We start from the raw sequence: 20,466 nt of genomic DNA, 5'->3' as shown, positions 1-20,466 counted from the left end.
GGAGAAACTTCAGATGTGGTTTCTGTATAAAGTAGTTCTATTCTCACACCAAATGAGATAAGGACCTTCAGCCGTTAATCCCTGGAAACCAAGTATTTCTGGCTGAAACTACAACAACCTTCAGGATTAAAAACAATTTAACACGTGTGTGAAAAAGGTTCAATAGGGTGAAGATGTAAACTTACTGAGTATTCAATTCAAATCCTACATTAAGACAGAAGAATTCATATTTTCCTACTCCAAACTTCATGCAGAAAATTCAATTTACAAAAGCACGAAATTACTGATTGCTCATTAATAGGTAAAATAGAAGAAATAACTGAAATCCAAAGTCTTACAAAAGACTTACAAAATGTGGTTTCATTCAAAATTGATGTAATCTTGTTGTTGTTGCTGATAGCTGTTGTATTGTCAGTCCATACCCACACTGCTCCACCCTGCATTACAGCTCAAAATGGAATTGCCATTTGTTTATATGCAATCTTGTAAGTCAAACATCTATCACTGGGTGAGAGCTAGTGGTGGAATTCTTAAGAATATGGGCTGATTATTGTAAAGCAAGGCAAAAGCCTCCCTCACTGTTACCATGTAGGACAAAGGTAACTAACTGAGATGTTACTAAATAGTACAAACTGAAACGTTCCTTTCAAGTTCATTTAAGAAACAACTTGATTCTGTAATGGGAAGATGGTTCAGTGGATTCTGGAAGGATGTGATCTCAGAAATACTGACGGCTATGTATAGGACAATAATTCACACCCACCATCATTTAAGACTTGCCAAGGAGTTATTCTTTACACCACTTTACATATTAAGTATGTGTAAACTAAGTTCAAGATGGCTTGTCATAAGGCCCAGAAAATATATACTCCATGCTGCCTCAAGTCTAACAGCAGAAACACACCTTAGTCCTCCGAGATAATACTTTGAAACAACCATATTTTGAATTATGGTAAAGGTAACTGCGGTGTTACACCCAATTAAGTGTTCCAAGATAGTGTGGGCAGTTCATATTTTCCTACAGTTCTGGAAAGTGGGTACAAGGGTCAAAAATATAATGATTGCCTTATTAGCATGTGCCAATATGACACCAGTATAGTAACTCAAAATAGTTCCGATTGCCCAGTTGATACTACAGCTGCAGTTTTGCACTGGTTGTGAATCTGTGCAGGAAACATGCTCAGTGATCACATGTAAATGGAAAATAGCTAGTTACTCTATTTCACAGTTCAATTTTTTTGTTTTAAAAAAAATCCTGAAAGTACAATTAACTGGGCTCCAAAGCAGCAGATTCATTAACAGAGGGGAGGGGAGAAAGAGAAAAAAAAATCAACTTTTACATGCAAAACAAAAACGCACCCTAATTATGCGCATGTAAACTGGGTGGAAGATGGCTTGTCATAAGTCCCAGAAGATACATACTCCATGTAGCCTCAAGCACCCACTCTAGTCCAATAAACCCGAATGCTGTAAATCTCAGAGCTGGCTAACAGACTCACTCTATTATGATTTCCCCATTGTACATCATTTGATGTTGAATTTGCACAAAACCTTTGGCGTACTGTGTCCAGTTCTGGTCTCCACACTACAAGAAGGATATAGCAGCAATGGAAAGAGTACAGCAAAGGTTTACAAGGATGATACCAGGACTGGCAGGTTATGCTACCAGGATAGATTGGCCTTTTTTCACTAGAGAAGAGACATTTAAGGGGGGAACATATTAGAAGCATTTAAAAGTATGAAAGGGGTTGATACGTTTAGCATAAATAAGCTGTTTCCACAGTTTGGGGAATCCATAACCAGGAGACCCAAGTATAAGATAACAACAACAAAATTACATTTGTAAAGGGCCTTTCACGTCAGGAGGATCAGGACCCGAGCGTGGGGAGGAGGGGGCAGTGTTGGGATGAGGGAGGGCTGACAGATAGGAGGGCGGCTACACTATCACTGCAAAGATGGTGATCTAATAGAGAATTTAGGAGGAACTACGTCATGCAGAGAGTAGTGAGATTGTGGTGGGGTTGAATCAGATAGTATAGACACATTCAAGATGAAGCTCGACCTTCACATGAGGGAAAGGGCAATAAATAGAAGGGTATGGAGGGAACAGAGTGGATGTAGACTACTGTACAGTATAAACGCTGTTACAAGCTGGTTAGGCCACGTGATGTACATTCTTTGTAATTTATTGAAGACATCTAGATTGAAACCGCTAGGCCCACAGAACAGAGGTAGTCCTCGTCAAAGTCACAAATTATGTCCTCTCTCTCTTTCTGTGCACAGAGCTCCTTCTGCATCCTTGTCCTCCTGCGCCTTTCTACTGTTTTCGATACAATTGATCATGCCATCCTCCTCCACCGCTTCTCCTTCCTCAGCCACCTGAGTAGGACCTCACTCTCTGGTTCAAGTCCTACTTAACCAAACTCCATCACTTTGTCCCCACAAACATTTTTTCCTCTGCCCCCCCTGCATAGTCACCTGTGGGGTACCCCGAGGCTCCATCATTGGCCCCATTTGTTTACTTGTTGGCCTGCTCCATGTCTCTCGCCCGACCTATCTTACCATCGGCGGCCAGGCTATCAGCCTCTCTGCCCCCACCTTTTTGAACCCCATTCCACAATCCCTTCACCTTGCTCCCTCCCTTCAAGGCATGACTCAAGACTCTCCTTTTCGACTGCACCTTCAGCCGCCCTTCTACCTCTCTGCCCTCCTCATCCCACACTTACCCCACGCTCGGGTCCTGTTCCCCAACTGTTCAGCGCCTTGGAACATCCTCCTGACTTGAAAGGTGCTTTACAAATGTAATTTTGTTCTTGTTGTTGTTTACACGCTACCACTCGGCAACTGCAAACATGGGGTCAACTTCCACATGTATACAGATGATGCGCAAATCTACTTCTACTCGAGCTGCGACTCTAGAACCTCTGATATTCTGTCACCTTGCTTGTTAGACATCAGGGCCTGCATGATGGTAAACTTTCTGCAGCTGTATGTTGACAAGATGGAAGCCATACTCCTTGACTACTCTCAACGTCTTCTCTCCTGCGGCTCTGACCTCCTCAACCTCCCTGGCCTATCCCTCAGATTTACTGAACCTGTGTGTAATCTCGGTCTCAGATTTGATCCCAGCTATCCTTCCAATCCCACACCTGGTTTCCGCTTTCCCCCACCTCTACCACATTGCCCGCCTCCGACTGTATCGCAAACCCAACGCAGCCGAAACTTTCACCCACGCTTTCATCACCTCCCTCCTCGATTATTCCAATGCCCTGCTCGGCTGTCTCCCAGCTCCACTGTCCACAAAATACAACAAATTCAAAACTCCACTGCCCATATATTCACCTGCACAAAACTCCGTACCCCCATCACATCAGGCCTTGCTAGGTTCCACTGGCTCCATATTACAGAACAAATCGACTTCATGATCTTGACATTCATCTACAAATCACTTCACGTCCTGGCATCTCCCTATCTCTCTGAGCAGCTTTCTCCCCACTCCACGTTCTGAAGATGCTACCCTGAGTGAAGGGCACTGTATAAATTCAAGTTGTTGTTGCAAACACAAGGCATTTAAGAATAATAGGGCCCCACCATACATTTCTGAGATATGCTTCCCTCACAAATCACCCCCAAATAACTGTCCTTTTTCCATCCCTGCTTTAATTGGTTTGGTTACTGATGCATGTTTTATTCTTGATTCCAAATGACATATTTGTCCTTCTCCTTGGGGGGTGGGGGAGGCAAGCAGAAACAATGTCTTCTTGGAGCTGAACTGATTCCAAGATGTCACGCTTGCCAACAGAATGTCAGAATCAAATCAATCCGCTGTGGCAGTCTCAGTAATCAGGCTCCTGAGCCGAGTCCACAGTACTCCGAAGCTATGCAGTTTAGTTGGTTAGACTTCAGCAGTACCCAAACTCACACTCTTGGGTCCCCAAGCCTTGGGCTCTTGCCAAACTGTGCCAAATACTTTACAGAATTAGGTAAGCCGGATGCATCCCTCCAGAGATAGTGCTCATTCCAACAATCTATACAATACAAAATTACATTTGTATAACGCCTTTCACATTGGGAGGATGTCCCAAGGTGCCGGATAGTCAGGGATTTGGACACAAGTGGGTGTGGGGGGCGTTGGTATAAGGAGGGAGGGTGGAGGGCAGGGAAGGTAGGAGGGTGGCTGAAGGCACAGAATTTCTGTGGATTTCTATCTCTGAAATTTCCATGCGTAGGTGGAACTCTCAGTTTGGTTTGGATGCCCTCAAGCCTGGTGGTGGGTTTCCGCATGTGTCATCCACCCAGCTGAGAAAAAAATACAGTACTCCAGAGCACTGCTGATGACAGCCTGGCTCATTGGTCTGAATTGGAAGGGCAGACCAATCAATGGGGACAGGGATTCTTCGCACTTCACTCCTATTAACCCTGCAGACAAAGCTCTAACAGGTAGAGTGGTCCAAGCTGGACAAACAGTGGGAAGGTTGCCAGACAGTGCTTTCAATGGCAAGCTATGAGGTTTTAGCTGGTTAAACTTCAGCAGTACCCCAACTCACACTCTGGATCCTCAAGTCTTAGTTCTTGCCAACCTGCGCTTAATACCAATCAGAATTAGGTAAGCAAGATGCTTCTCTCCAGGGAGAGAGTCCACAGTTCACTCCAGATACAGGAATTTCCATGTCTATGCAGAACTCTCAGTCTGGTTTCAATACTTTTTAGCAAGATGATGGTTTTCTGCATGTGTCAGACACCAAGGTGACCAAAAACAAATCTAACACATATGTAAAGCATTTTCTTGTGCCTTTGTCGAAGGTCTTTAGAAGACAAGCCATTCTATATATGACTTGCCAACAACAACAACAAATTGCATTTATGTAATGTCTGTCACGTTGGGAGGACACCCAAGGCCCTGGACAGTTAAATGTTTGCACCAGAGCAGGGGGTCAGATTCAAGAGGTGTGGGGGTGTAAAAATGACCAAAGGTGCAGTTAAAGAAGAAGGTCCTGAGATGGACCTTGAAGAAAGGGAGGGAAGGGGCAAAGAGAAGGGACTCTGGGATAGAGCTGCAGAGAGTGAGGCAGAAAAGCTAAAATCCTGATCCCCGAAGGCAGGGTGGACAGTGCAGGGGACTTGCAGGGCGGGTTGGTAAGGTTTTAGAGGGTCACAGAGGTAGGGTGGGGTAAGACCGTGGAGAGTTTTAAAAGTGAGGATAAGAATCTTGAATTCGATCCTCTGGTGGACAGGAAGTCAGCGTAGCTGGGTGAAGGTGGGGGAGATAGGCTCAAGGGGCCTGGTGCAGGAGTGGACACTATTAGTGAGTTTTGAATAGTCTACAGCTTGTGGGGCGAAGAGTTGGGAAGAGAGTTTAAGCAAAGAGTTAGTCTACTCAATGCTGGATGTGATAAGGGCATAGATAAGAGTCTCAGCAACCCAAGGGCAAAGGCAGGCAATGTTGCAGAGATGGGAAAAGCTGAATGGGTCAAGCCACAAATGTGGTGTTTAAAGGACAGTTGAGAGTCGAACAACACACAGATTCCGTACTGGCTCAGTGAGGTGGAGGCGCAGCCATGTATAGTGATTACATCAGCACCTGAGGTGAGAAGTTACTGGCGGGAGCCAATCAGGAGAGCCTCTATCTTGTCGACATTCAATTGGAAAAAGTTAGCTCTCATCCAGGAACTGATGTCAGGACAGCAGTAATCTTGGAATCAACAGTGGAAGAAGAAAGATAGAGCTGGGTGTCATCTACATGCACGTGGAATTTAACCTCATGCCTGCGGATAACATGATTAAGCCAAAGCATGTAAACATTAGAGAGGAAAGACCAAGGATAGAGCCCCAAGGAATGCAATTTGTTGTTGTTGTTGTTGTTGTTGCTGCGAAGTCATATCATATAGAGTGGCTTGTCTTCCAAAGATCTTCCACAAAGGCACAAGAAAATGCTTTACATGTATGACGGTGCGGGGGTGGGAGGAGAGCCGTTGGCAGGTACAAAGTGGAGACGCTGGGATAGGAAAGAATGAAGCCAGGTAAGGACAGAACTGTGAAGGAGGAGCAGAGAGGAAGGGCAATGGGGAAGAACGGAATGGTCGACGGTGTCGAAGGCACCAGAAAGCTCACGTAAGACAAGGAGGCACTATCAACGTGGAATGTCATCTCCTCACTGAGGTTGGTGAGGTAATTTGAAGCCAATTATTCAAGAGAGAAACTTAAAATGCTATTCAGAACATTGATTAATAAAACAAAGGAAAAATTAATAACCTCCAAAGCGAAGAGATAACTATAATTTGAAAAAATTGGAAAACACAATATGCATGCAAGAAATAATACATTTTGAAATTCCTTCACAAGGAATTTTTATTTCAAAATGCTCAGGGTTCAATGATATGGTCATTATGCAATCATATTATCACTCAATCCATATCCCACACACGGAGCGATATGTCATCAGTGCACAAGTCACCTATGATTGCCACCAAGACTTGCAGACCCAGTATAAACACACGGTCAATGTCTGTTTATAAATACTATAACTAAATGATTACAACTTCAAATTGGAACAGATTTGAATTAAAACAGTTTTCACCCTTCAGAGGGCCTCAAGATTTTGGAAAGCATTTTACGATAAAAATTGTGTGTGAAAGAAGTTGTAATGTTCTACTTTGTTGAACAAGAAACTAAAAAGATGAGCAAGGCAAGCAAGAGTTGGAGATGCACTACAGTATGTTTGTGTTTCTTAAAGCCTACACACACTTTCTTTGCAATCTACATTCTGATGTTAAAACTCGTGGCTGAATAACTTCGAAATCCCTTTTGATTTGACAATGGCTATATCTGCACATTTGAAAAGTCTCCAAAATTTAGTACATACAAGACCTTAAATGTTAACCTTTATCCAGCGATGGGAATGTTTTTAGCTTAATTTAGCAAGTTATACTTAAATAAGATAATTTTTTTAATGATGAATCCTCCAGAAACGCTTGATGTGGTGGAATCTGACTATAATGCACGCAGATTCATTTCAACTTTTTAAACATAATTTTGAATGACCACCTGGCTTGAAGCTATAACCACAAGCAAAAGAAAAAAAAGAATTTGCATAATCCTTCTGTGAGTTTAAGGCGTTTCACCCACCAGGTCAAATATATACCTTATTTTTCCAAATATAAAGCAACCTTGATCATAAGATGACCCCTAATTTTCATAGATATGGTTGTTGAAGCAAAAAGTGTAATTATGGTAAACATAGAACAGTCAAAAATCATACACATCATACATTTTATAATGTTATATTATAATTACGTGTATAATAGTGACAACCTGTTTTACAAATTTTAAAATACTGGTAATTTGGAGTATTCTCTATGTCTATCATAACATCACATTGCACCACCCCTTGCTCATCAGGTTCTCTTCACCATAAACCAATGCACACATCATTGCACTATGTACTATTGCCTGAATCCATTTCCCTGCTTCCTTGATATATCCTTTAATATTTCTACTTCAAGTGTCTATCCATCTCCCTCAATCAATTTCTCATCTCAGGTAATCTGAGGCAGGTACATTTTAATCACTCACTGCATGAAGAAACACACTTTTGCCTCAGTCATAATCCATTTGTCTTAATTCTAAAGGCCGAGTCCTCTTGTAATTGATTGGCCCACTAAGGGCCAATTCTATTTGTCCATTTCCTTCATAATTTTGAACATTTCAATTAAATTGCCCCTTAACATCATCAACTATAGGGAACACAGGTCCCAGGCTAACACTGTAGTTCCACCCCTCACCATTATCTTTGTCAATCCATGCTAGATTCTCACTAAAACCAAACGCTTCCTCCAAGAATCCCAATAGCCTTGTTCAGCCTCAATAGAAGAACACTGCATTTAAATACCATCTCAAGACCCTCCTCTTCGATTACACCTTCGGTCACCCTCCTACCCTTACCCTCGCTACCCTCCACCCTTCCTGATCCCAACCCGCTGCTCGGGTACAAATCCCTGACTGTCTATACAAATGTAATGTGTCATTGTTTTGTTACATTTGTATTCTATGCCTCTTGGTATGAAATCTAGTTTCCCGTTAACATTGGAAATGGGTCTCTGCGTCTGTGAACTAGCTTTTAGTGATTATTTACCCAAATGCCCAAGACCCTATGTTCTTCAACTCCTCACAACTTTTAGATGTTCTGGGAGGTTTAATCCTACACTATTTTTCTCAAATGCACAATATCTTCCTTGGATAACAGGTTGGGGGCCGTCCAGTTCACATACCCAAGGTAATTCTTAGAAATAATTAGATAGGGGCGCTTCAATTTTGAAAAGGAACGAAGGCGTTACAGAAATATACAAGATGCTACACTGGATTGAGAAAAGTAAATACCGAGTGACATGCCAACACAAAAGCACAAGAAGAAGAGGGTACAGACGAAGAGCAATTTCAGGACAGGCACCAGAAAGTTTTATTTTACACACAATAAATTATGACAAGTAACAACTGGAACAATGGTGGAAGCCAGGATGCTGGACATGTTTAAGAAATGGTTTGATGCCATAATAGGAAAACGATAAGGTGCGTATTGTGATCAGCTAAGACCATATGAATCTTCAACATTCATAGAGCTGCAGAGATGAATGACAAAATAGGAAGCTCATTTTGTGGGGTCAGTGTTTACTGCTCCAAGAAGCCATTCATCCTTGGAACCATTCCCCGCTCTTTCCCTGGTCTGTATTCCCTTGAGTTTAGAAGGTTAAGGGGTGATCTGATTGAGGTGTTTGAAATGAGAAAGAGATTCGATAGGGTAGCTATAAAGAAACTATTTCCTCTGGCGAGGGAATCCAGAACAAGGGGGCATAATCTTAAAATTAGAGCTAGGCCATTTAGGGGTGAAATCAGGAAACATTTTATCACGCATATGGTTGTGGATCTCTCTCCCCCAAAGGGCTGTGGGTGCTGGATCAATTTCAAGACTGATGTGGATAGATTTTTGTTCAGTAAGGGGATCAAAGGATATGGGGCAAGGATGGGTAATTGGACTTCAGGAACAGATCAGCTATGATCTAATAGAATGGAAGAACAGGCATGAGCGGCTGAATGGCCTGTTCCTTTTCCCTTGTTCCTTCGAGTATTCTGCCTGTGCATATATTTCTCCAATTCTTTTTTTAAACGCTCCAATTGACTCTGTTCTAACAGCCACCCCTGGCAAATCATTCCGTACTTCAACAACCCTCTGGGAGAAGAACCTCTCCTGTTACTCCCGGAGTCACAATCTTGAATTCATTCATCTGTACATCTCTTGTGATCGTTTTCCTTGGAGGCTCGCTTATTCTCCAGCCGTTTGATTTTCCCCATCTCACAGACAAATTTCAATTTGTCTCTCTGATTTGGGAAGCAAGAATAAAAATTTCATAGACGGCTGCTACTTGAATTCAGGCCTCCCAAATAATAATATTTCTAGTGTTGAGAACTAACCAGTTTGATTAATTAAAGGATCCCAATTGTTTTTCTTTCACTTTTATGCATAATGATTTTGCTATTATTAACCCCAGCCAAACTCACGTCTTCCTACACCATCAGGAAACCGGACCATCTCTTGGTGCTGTAACCCTGTCTTGTCTCTTGCTAACTAATCACAGAGCAAGTAAGTCATGAATAGATGTTGTGTCCCAATCCCTCCCAGCTAGAGGAAACTGCATGGGTGCTCATGCCCTGAAGGAAGTATGCGGGCAGAACAAACCAAAAACTAGATGATCGCATTATCCAGGGGGACCACAACCCAAACACACTGGTTTCTATCTCTGTGACTATTCTGGAGAACAAATAGCAAATTTTTCTAAAAGGGCTCACTAAAATAATATTTTTCTCCAGCAATCACTGAGATACTGCTAAGATTTCTATGCCCTGTATTTCACAGCCCAACACAATTGTTTTTTGTTTGCATTTCCAAATTGATACATTATAAACATCAACACACACCAGAGGCTTACATTGCTGTGCTGAAAAAACATCTGAGGATAGTCATTCATAGTCTTTGTTGCTCAAAATGTATGTAAACACAATTTCCAAAGAAACTTTGGAAAGCTCATTGCTTAGAATTTGCAGGTCAGACTACAATACATAATAGTAGCGGTCTGAGCTGGAACATATTATCAACTATGCAAGTCAGTGCATATTGATAATAAACAAAACAAAGTGTACAAATATTTTACTAAAACTGGTTACATGAGCATATTATATAGTCTCACCTTTATAAACACCAAGTCTTAGACAGCAATCAGAGGCACAAGAGATGCAATGTGATACCAAAGTAGTCATCTATCAAGAACAAAATAGTTAAATAAGCCATATTGGACTCCAAAAATATAAGAAACAGAATACAATTCTTGCAGTTTTCACTGTAAACACAATGGTAGCTTCTTAAGCAGAAAGGGAGGGGAGATGTGTGACTCATTTTGTTAATCATTGTTCGGAAATGAAAGGCATTACCTTTTGTGACCTACAGTAATTCAGTTAACATAACAGCATCCAAAATTATACACACACAGATCAGATGCAGTCAGGTTTTAGAAGAAACACTCATACAGTAAGGGACAAGTCAGAAGCTCTGGTAAACTAATTATTTTCAACCACATCAGATGCATCCCTTCTCCCCTCTAACTGCACATGTCAGCACAGTGCCACATGTCCAGTCTGTTTTAATGCTCATCATTTTTTTTTGGGGGGGGGGGGAGAATTTTAATATTTTTGCTGTATATTTTTTAAACGATTAGCTCTGCAACTCGTGACGACAAACGAAAATGCAAAATAGTGGGTGGGTGGGGTATAAGGAGAGTGAGTGAGTGAGGGGGTGGGGGGTGAAGAGTGGGGGGGGAGGGGTGATGGGGGAGGAGTGGGGGGGGGGGGGGAAGGGGCAATAAGCAGTTTTGCAACATAAAACTACGGGTTTTTATCATCAGGTTTCTTCCCTCCTTCTCCCTCTCCCTCTCCACCTCACAGCCATCCCCATAACAATAATGGTTACAAAAACACACCCTCAAACCCTAAATGCTGCTCAGTTTATACCCATATATATATTTATATATATGCATAGATATACACACACACACATATATATATATACACATAAAATAAACAGCCAAGCGCTGGTGGGGGGGAGGGGGTGGGGGTCGCATTAGATAAAGAGAGTTCGAGCACATACCCGAAATGCAAACACACACAAAAAAAATAGCAAGTGTCGAGAGAAAGTTTGGCGAGAGAGCAGCGTAAAGGGCTAAACTTCCGGGGTTTATATATATATATATAAATATATATATATCTGTGTGTGTGTGAGAGAGAGAGAGAGAGGGAGGGAGGGAGGGAGGAGGGCTGAGGGAAGAGTAAATGCTATTCAGCAGCGGTTTCAAGTCGCCCTCTGACTGGGGAATTACTGGAGTCTGTGTCGGACTCCCTCCAACTGCACTCGGCCGACGGGGGAAAACGCGCCGTGTAAACACACAGCCGGTCCCCCATCCCCACCAACCCCACCCCGGGCCCCGGCCCCGGGCCTCCCCCGCCCCGGGCCTCCCGCCACCCCAGCCCCGGGGGCCGGGCCGGGCCGGGCCTGACCCGCACCGCACCGCACCCCGGCCCCGCCCCACCCTCCCACCCTCGCGGGCCGGGGCTCGGGTCTCGGGCCTCGGGCTCGGGCTGATCCCCCGCGGGCGGGTAAATGGGACACTCCAGAAATTTATTCTCGGGAAGACTGACAGTCGGGGTCAAGAAACAGCTGTTGCAGTGACTGCTTCTCCCTCCCTCCCTCCCTCCCGCTGTCTGACAGCGCAGTGACTCGCCACAGCAAAGTTGGCCGCCAGCAGCGCGTTTGAAAAGACTCATGGTTTTTTTCATTGCAAAAATGTTCTTCTTCTTCTTTTTTTTTGGTGGGTGGGGGGCAAAAAAAAACACGCAAACGTTTTTAAAAAAAAAAAAAAATTTGTAGTGGGGGGGTGGGGGGACGACCCCCCAAAAAATTTTTTTGCCCCCCCCCCCCCCAAAAAAAATATTTCTCCCCTCCCCACCGCCGCCGCTGATCTGGTGCAAGTTGTGCACACCGACCCACGACGCGCGCGGAAAAAATAAAAATATATATATGTATATGCAGCGTTTTTTGAGGTGGCTGCGGGGAAATCATACCTGGAGCCGTCTCCCAACTGCATGTTGCTCACACGCGCGCACACACCACACACACACCGCACACACACCACACACACACGCACATACACATATATATATTTATAGGTCTCTATCCAGCCACAAGATTTTGGTCAGACGATTTTAAGTTCTGCGCCGGTGGCGAGATTAGTCTGGAAAGGGGACCGACCCGAAACGTTGCTGAACGTTACAGATAAATCAGGAGGTCAATAAATAAATGGGCAAGTTGTGAAGGTGGAGTCATCCCGATTTTCTCCCCTCTTGTGAAGACGGCTCCTTTTCCAGAGCTGCTGGTTCAGCTGTATCTTGGCTCAAGTGGGTATTTTCTCCTGTGTGACTCCCTCCCGACAGTGAGCATTATTTAGATGCCGAGCCCAGAAATTCTGAAATCCATCAAAACGCCACAAGAATGTGACAATAATTATAATAATAATAATAATCCTTGCATTTGATATGGCGCTTATCACGTCTTCGAGACGCCTCAAAGCGCTTCACAGAATGTACTGTAAAGTGAATTGACTGTATTGTGGAGTTCTGTAGCTCAGTGGTTAGAGCACTCGCTTTGCACGCGAGAGACCTGGGTTCGATTCCCGGCAGGGCAAAACCTTGGGCAAGTTTCCTTACTCCACACGCCTAATAATAATCCCTTAAGAAAAAAAAATCGGTTATTTTCAATCCACGACTGTTTGTGGGACACTGCTGTGCGCAATTGGCTACCGCATTTCGCCCACAAATATATAGTCAATTTACTTTGCAGTCTATTCTGACGTGAAAAGCTCTATATCAAATGCAAGGATTATTATTATTATTATTATATTTGTGGGCAAAATGCAGCAGCCAATTGCACACAGCAGTGTCCCACAAACAGCCCTGGATTGAAGTGACCAATTTATTATTGTTTTTTTTTCTTGAGGGATTACTATCAGGTGTATGGAGTAAGGAAACTTGCCCAAGGTTTTGCCCTGCCGGGAATCAAACCCAGGTCTCTTGCTTATGATGCGATTGCTCTAATCACTGAGCTACAGGAATCCACAATAGCCACCCCTAACACACCCTAGGCATCCAAACTGAACTGTTCATGGTCAACAAATTGAGCAGTGAATATACTAAACTATTTGGGAGCAGGACAAAGGTTTAATTTGGTGGAGGGGGGGGGGGTCAACCGAGTGTCCGCCTGCTTTGGAAGCCCATCACTATGCTTAAGAGTATCCAAACTGGATTGTTCTTAATCAATGAGCTGTGAATTTACTGATCTATTTTGAAGCTGGACAAAGGTTTAACTTTATGAATATTGGACTCTCACTTTTTTAAATATACCCCCCTTTCAGTTGATTTCACCCATCTTTCAGACATGCTGCTGCAAACATCAATTTCAGTCAGAGTGCTCTGGTGAACTGAAAGCAGACATTTGAAGCTATGTGAAAACAATGATTATCCTTCTTCCCAATGGAGAGGCATCTGTATCTCCCCAATGTCCTGGCCAAGATCAGAAACTCACTGTGTGATACTTGAAAGGATTGAATTACATCCTACAAATCCTTGACCCAGTCAATCCCTGACTCAATGTGGCAACATAATTTATAACCTAAAAGATTCATCAAATGCTGACACTTAGGACAAGTCATAAACTTTTTACTCTAATTTTCATATTTCAATATGGGTCTTTTATGCCAAACGAATCAATGGATGTCTGTGGTGCCATGGTTTAGAAATAAACTCTTCTTTATTTGTGTGTTAACATAAAGGTTCACAAGGTAATGAGGCCTCAAAGTTCTTGCCATTGTTTTTGTAATGTCAGTGTGCACACCACTTGGCTTTGTGAGGAAAGCTTACTACACACTTTAATGGTCCCAGTGTAGCACTTGAAATTGCAGCACATAATTGGCATGTGTTATTTTCACCCATGTGCAATATCGCTGCTAAGGGTGGTGAAAATAACAGTGGTTGATACTTAAAGACAAGCTTAATTAGGAGTTTCAAATTTCAGGATTGGCTAACATTCAGAGACTCAGTATTGCAAGTTTGGGTTTGAGATTTTCAAATTATTTGTTTATAGGAACACAAGTGAATTAGATGATAATACTTGGGTCTAATTTAGTATATCCGTAACACGAAAGTGATCCAATAACTGTTACTTTCCAAACATCATTTACTTTTCAATATTCACAATTACGAAGTCCAAAAGCCGACAAAGTATGAAAAAAAGGCTGGAGACAAAGACACCATCATTCTGTTTTGCTCCTCTGCTTTTTTAAACATTGATGCCTTTCATAAATTGCAATTAGTCATTTTGCAAATATTAAAGATAAGACTTTTCAAAGTCATAAATAATAATAATCCTTACATTTGATATAGCGGCTTTCACATCAGGAGGGCAACTCAAAGCGTTTTGCAGGATTTATTGTAAAGTGATTATACTTTGTGGGTGAATACAGCAACCAATTTTTGTGCAATGCTTATGAATGGAGCTGAACTTACTATTTTTCATCCCTTTTCTTCCTCATTATCTCAGAATTTTCACTCTAATTCCTTTTGTCTGCATGGTCTCCACAATTTGTTCAGCCGAATAACCTTGCAATTTGGTATTGATTCCAGGTCCACTGATGTTCTGTCCGCCTCCCTGTCAAACATTAAGGCTTGGATGAGCCACAATTTCCTGCAACTTGATATGGCCAAGATGGAAGCCATCCTTCTCCTTGGCTCCTGCGAGTGACTCCTCACTTCCTCCTCTGACCTGTTCACCCTCCCGGCCTTCTCTCTCAAACTCAACCAACCATTACACAACTTTGCTGTCTGTTTCAAACCTCAGCTCTATTTTCTCCTTCCTGACCAAGTCCTGACCAAGACTGCTTTTCTGTATCTCCGCCCAAACACCCACCGCCACCTCTATTTCACACCAAATGCTATCAAAACCCTTATCCATTAACCTTTAACCTTTGTTGCTTCCCGTCTGGACTATCAAATGCATTCCTCTTTCCACTATCCATAAACTTCAATTTATTTAAAATTCTTTCACCTACACCAAACTTTGCACACTCATCAGCCCTGCTCCTGATATTCTGCTATCCTCTTACCCCACTCCTCCGCTCACTCCCTCTACTCAGTTAACTCTAGTTACTAAGCAAGCTCTATCCTCTCTTTGCTGCCATTGGGGGCTGAGATTTAAAATTCTACACTCCTAATGCCTGGAGTTTTCTCTCTCCACCGCTGCGTCTCACCCGCTCTCTATCTGTGTTTACATCTTAAGGCCTACCTCTTTGCCCACGCCTATGGTCACTTCCCCCAACCCCCTCTTCTCAGTGTGTCATGGCTTGGTTTCTGACCCCATCTTAGCAAAGCGCATTACACTTAATAATAATAATAATAATTCTTGCATTTGATATAGCACCTTATCACGTCGTTGAGACATCTCAAAGCGCTTCATTGAATATACTGTAAAGTGAATTGACTGTATATTTGTGGACGAAATGCGGTAGCAAATTGCGCCAGCTGTGTCCCACAAACAGTCGTGGAATGAGTGACCGCATTTTTTTTATTTATATATTTTTTTGAGGGTATTGTTACCCCCAGAAAGCGATCTGCCAATTGACTAACAACCAGGTTCCTACTTACTGCTAGGTAAACAGATGTGTGTGGGCTAAGGAAACTTGCCTTAGGTTTCGCTCTGCCCAGGAATCAAACCAGGATCCTCTCGCTTGCACGGCAAGTATTCTAACTAATAAGCCACAGGACTCCACATATGCTGCAGGGGTCCACAAATATATGTACAAATGTGTAATGACATTATGCTTGCAAATGGCACTACATAAATGCAAGTTGTTGTTGTAAGGCCCTTTCCAATGTCTGCAATTGGATACTTGGAGATGTACTACAGCAGACCTGAAAAAATGCCTCACCTCCCTCCCCTAAGTGAGACAATTCCTTGGAAAACAACCTGATTGAAAAGAGAAGACAGATAAGTGTCTTCCTCTTCTACTCCACAGGTTTATTTTTTATTCAAAGTAAATATCGCTGATAATGCTCTGCATTTGCATCAAGATATAACCTACCTCATTGTCCTCTCAGCTGGAAAAGGCATCATAAAGTTAATAGTCCCTGGTAGAAGAAGCAGAGTGTAATAATTTAGCTTCAAGAATATTCTTCAATGGAATAAATAACCCACAAAGCCTAGTTTATACTTTTAGTGATGGTGCAGAATTAGCTTTTGTTGGAAAAAATAGGTTAACACACAAACAAAACTTAACTTTTCACAGAAGCACTGAAATTTCTGGAACACTTTGAGTGAAAACCCTTTAAATCTAAGGTATGGCACTAAAATGTATTCACATGTACAGTTTCTGTGGTTAGACCCATTCTCTTCATTAGCACTCCCCCCACCCCCATTGCTTTTTTTTCCATTTTATTTATTTTTATTTCTTCCCCCCACCCTCCCTCATATGTACCCTCCTCAATTCTCTATTCCCACCACTCTCCACAACCATCACTCTCTGCTCCCTTTCCTCCCTCCAGCAAACCCACCCGCAATTCCTTCCAAAATGTCCGTTCCCTCTCAAACAAATCCCTCACCATCCACGACCTCATCCTGGATGAGCACCTTGACTTGGGCTCACCGAAACCTGGCTCTCCCAATGACCCCATTCCCCTAGTTGAAGCCTCCCCTCCAGGCTACACCTTCCACACACCCCCCACCCCATCCAAACCAGCATGGCAGCAGGGTGGCCTTCATTTCCAAAGCCTCCCTTGGTCTTACCCCCTACTTCTCTGGCTGCTTCCCCTTCTTCGAACAGCTCACCCTCTTCCACCTCTCTCTCCCATTGAAAATCCTCCTTGTCTACTGCCCCACTAAGCCCCCCGGCTCCTTCCACACAGACATCTCTACTCTCTTCCCTATCCCTCTGCTCCGAATGCCTGCTCATAATGGGCGATTTCAACCTCCACCTAAACTCCCCTTGCACTACTTCTGCCAACTTCACTGCCCTCCTCTCCTCCCTAAACCTCTCCCTTCACATAAATGCACCCACCCACAGCCGTGGTCATGCCCTTACCGCCCACAGCCTTGACATTTCTGACCCTAGCATAGTGGACAAGGCCATCTCGGACCACTTCCTCATCTCCTTCTCCTCTCACATCCCTCTCTCCTTCACCAAGCCTTCAACCATCCTCTACCGCCCTGGGAAACGGCTACCCCCTGAGACCCTCACAAAGGCCCTTGCATCATCAAAAATCCTATCCCTCTGGCCTTCCACCCACGTCCAGCTGCTCCATGATTGCCTCTCCTCCACCTTCAACTCCCTTGTCCCCCTGAAATCCAGGACCATCTTCAAACTCACCCGATCCCCCTGGTACAACATCCATCTCCACCGCCTAAAAACCCAAACCCGGCTGCTCGAGCACAGATGGCGGAAAACTGGTCTGACAGTTCACCGCCAACTGTGGCTTGAGCATCTCCACAGCTACTGCCCCCCCTCAAAACTGCTGTCATCAACCCCTCCTCAAAAAACCTTCCCTAGATTTCTCAAACCCCAGCCACTACAAACGACATCCTCTCTATCTGTGACCAGGGCTCCCTCTGCCTCCTTGTCCTCCTGGACCTCTCCACCGCGTTTGACACAGTCGATCACGCCATCCTCCTCCACCGCCTTTCCTCTGTCATCTACCTCAGTGGGACCTCACTCGCCTGGTTCGAGTCCTACCTCACAAACCACCAGCAGTACATCTGCACAAACATCTTCTTTTCCCGCTCTCACCCGGTTACCTGTGGGATACCCCAAGGATCCATCCTTGACCTTCCCGGCACCTCCCTCCACAAGCTGCAGGTCATTTAGAACTCTGCAGCTCGTGTACTGTCCCGCACCAGGCTTTGGGACCACATCACTCCCACCCTCGCTCGCCTCCACTGGCTCCCCATCCCCCAGAGGATCGAATTCAAGATCCTCATCCTCACCTGCAAGGCCATCCACGGCCTTGCTCCCTCCTACCTCTCTGACCTACTATCCCCCTACTTACCCGCCCGTACCCTCCGTTCCTCTGGCTCTGGCCTGCTCCACAACCCCCACCCTAACCGCCCTACCATCGGTGGCCGGGCTTTCAGCTTCTCAGCCCCTAGGCTCTGGAACTCCATCCCCCAGAGCCTTCGCCTTGCTTCCTCCCTTTCCTCTTTTAAGGCCGGTCTCAAGACCTTTCTCTTCAACTGTGCCTTCACCTCCCCCCTCAACTCTCTACCCCCTCCATGCTTCCTCCCTTCCCTCATCCTGACCATTTCCCCCCTGCTCGAGTCCCGACCCAACTTGGGACATCCTCCCAACGTAAAAAGGGCTCTATAAATGCAATCTTGTTGTTGTTGTTGGCCCCCTCCTCTTTCTGATCTACATGCTCCTCTTGGGGATGTCATCCGCAGACATGGGGTACATTTCCACATGTATGAGGACGACACACAACTCTATTTTTCCACCTCTCTTTGCGACCCCCAGTCCCCTGATGTTCTGTCAGCCTGCCTGTCAGACCTCAGGGGCTGGATGAGGGTAAATTTCCTTCAGCTGAATGTTGACAAGATAGAAGCGATACATTTTGTCTCTCGTCAATGTCTAAAATCTCATGGTTCTCACCTCCTCCACCTACCGGGCCTCCCCCTAAAACTCCTTGAACCCATACGCAACCTAGGCGTCAGGTTCGACCCCCAATTATCCTTCCTCCTCCACATCCGGTCCCTCACCAACACCGCTTTCTTCGTTCTTCTGGGTCTGGCCTCCTCCTCATCCCCCGAGTCCTCCGCTCCACCCTCGGTGGCCGTGCCTTCAGCCACTACGCCCCGAGGCTCTGGAACTCCTTCCCTCTTCCTATTTCAGGTCCCTGCTGAAGACCTTTCTTTTCGACCGCGCCTTTGGTAATCTTCCTCCCCCTCCCCCTGGCTCGGCCCCGGGATCCGTTACTGTGAAGTGCTCTGATACACCGTCCAGCGTGGAGGGCGCTATATAAATCCAAGTTGTTATTGTTTTTGTATTTAAGAACCCACTAAGATCTCTTTTGTCCATTGTAGTGTGTGCTTCACTACTCCTAAAATGTTATGCCTCTGTCATGAAAGCTCCATTATTATGTTGTTCATGAAGCTATGTCCCATTTGGCACTATTGTGAACTCTGGAGATACGTTGTACTAAATTTAAAACACGTACTTTGCTGCCTAGGTTTGCATTGGCTGCTATCTACATTTACTGCTTCGTATTTTCCTTTTGTTTTGAAACAGCTGCATTCGTAGCTTATTTGCTGAAAAAATACCTATCTTAAGTAGGTTTTGTCCTTCCTGTGATGCACATATATGAATGTTGGTTGTTCAAGGATGATTTCTGGCCATAGCCCATCAACGTACAATTAAATTAATGCCTTTCATATTCTTTCTGTTGGGCTTTGACTCCCTTTAGATTTTCATACTGTTTTCGACAGGGTAAGGAATGAGTTACGCTTGGTGTGATTCTTCTCACCTGCACCATCACATGCACCTGATTGACTCCTTGTTTCAAGGTCAAGCAATTTTTTAAAAACTTTTTTCAATTTGCTTCATGTATTGAGTATCACATGACCTAACTGATGTTTTACTCAGTGAAGAATAGTGTTCATGTTTAAAATATACAATATATTAATGGGTGTGTCGTGACTCGTGGCATTGACTTACTATTCTCAGAATAGTAGATTTATCCTCATGTGATTAACACTAGATTTTGGCTGTGTCATTGAACAAACTGTCCAGAAATGACAGACCCATCCCCACCAGAGAGGAGGGAAAAAAGTTAACCCAGGCTACTCTCAGATATCTTCATTATTTCTACAGCAAGAGTAACAGTAATGTCAGATGAACGGCTTGCTGTCCCTAAAGGGGTTATTTTGGATATTATTATGAGGAACATACAATATGGCTAATGCATTAGAATCCATGTACTCACCAAAATTCAAAACTACAATAACAAATTGCATTTACATGGCGCCTTTCACGCCAGGAAGGCTTTATTGCTTTCTGCAAAATCTTCCTTGAAATCCGCCTGGTAAGCTTCTGTTAGCTATTGTTGCACCAGAGACACCTAAATCTACCCATGCTTTGATGAAGAAAATAGGTGCAAGTTGCAAGAATTATCAGGATTCACACTTCCAGTAACAGTTCTCTACAATACCCTTTAGATTGCAAGGGAAACAATTGTCACAGATTTAATTTCTAAACCATTGCAGGCTTGCCAAGTCTTAGTCTTTTTGAGCAAAACCTGTCAGTTTGGCTCTGAGTCAGAAGATTGTGGGTTCAA

General features: G+C 43.9%; 1 protein-coding gene across 4 annotated transcripts in view; it reads right to left on the bottom strand.

The window, feature by feature from the left end:
• atg10 (ATG10 autophagy related 10 homolog (S. cerevisiae)) overlaps positions 1–12,222 on the bottom strand; it is a 124,951-nt gene extending 112,729 nt beyond the window's left edge. The window contains exons 1-2 of one of the 4 annotated variants that reach the window (XM_007899760.2): positions 12,163–12,222; positions 10,239–10,308 (exon numbers count right to left, since the gene is read on the bottom strand). The gene's annotated coding sequence lies outside the window, so the exon portion shown is untranslated. Of the gene's footprint in view, positions 1–10,238; positions 10,309–10,479; positions 10,663–11,191; positions 11,296–11,739; positions 11,785–12,162 lie in introns of those variants that run through there. The other 3 variants (XM_042334550.1, XM_007899758.2, XM_007899759.2) reach the window with 3 other exon arrangements.
• Between the last annotated feature and the right edge of the window lie 8,244 nt (positions 12,223–20,466).

The sequence above is a fragment of the Callorhinchus milii genome, unplaced genomic scaffold (genome assembly GCF_018977255.1).
Source record: "Callorhinchus milii isolate IMCB2004 unplaced genomic scaffold, IMCB_Cmil_1.0 Scaffold1, whole genome shotgun sequence".
NCBI lineage: Eukaryota > Metazoa > Chordata > Chondrichthyes > Chimaeriformes > Callorhinchidae > Callorhinchus > Callorhinchus milii.
The sequence above is the reverse complement of the archived record's forward strand: the minus strand, read 5'-3'. Positions and strand labels throughout refer to the sequence as shown.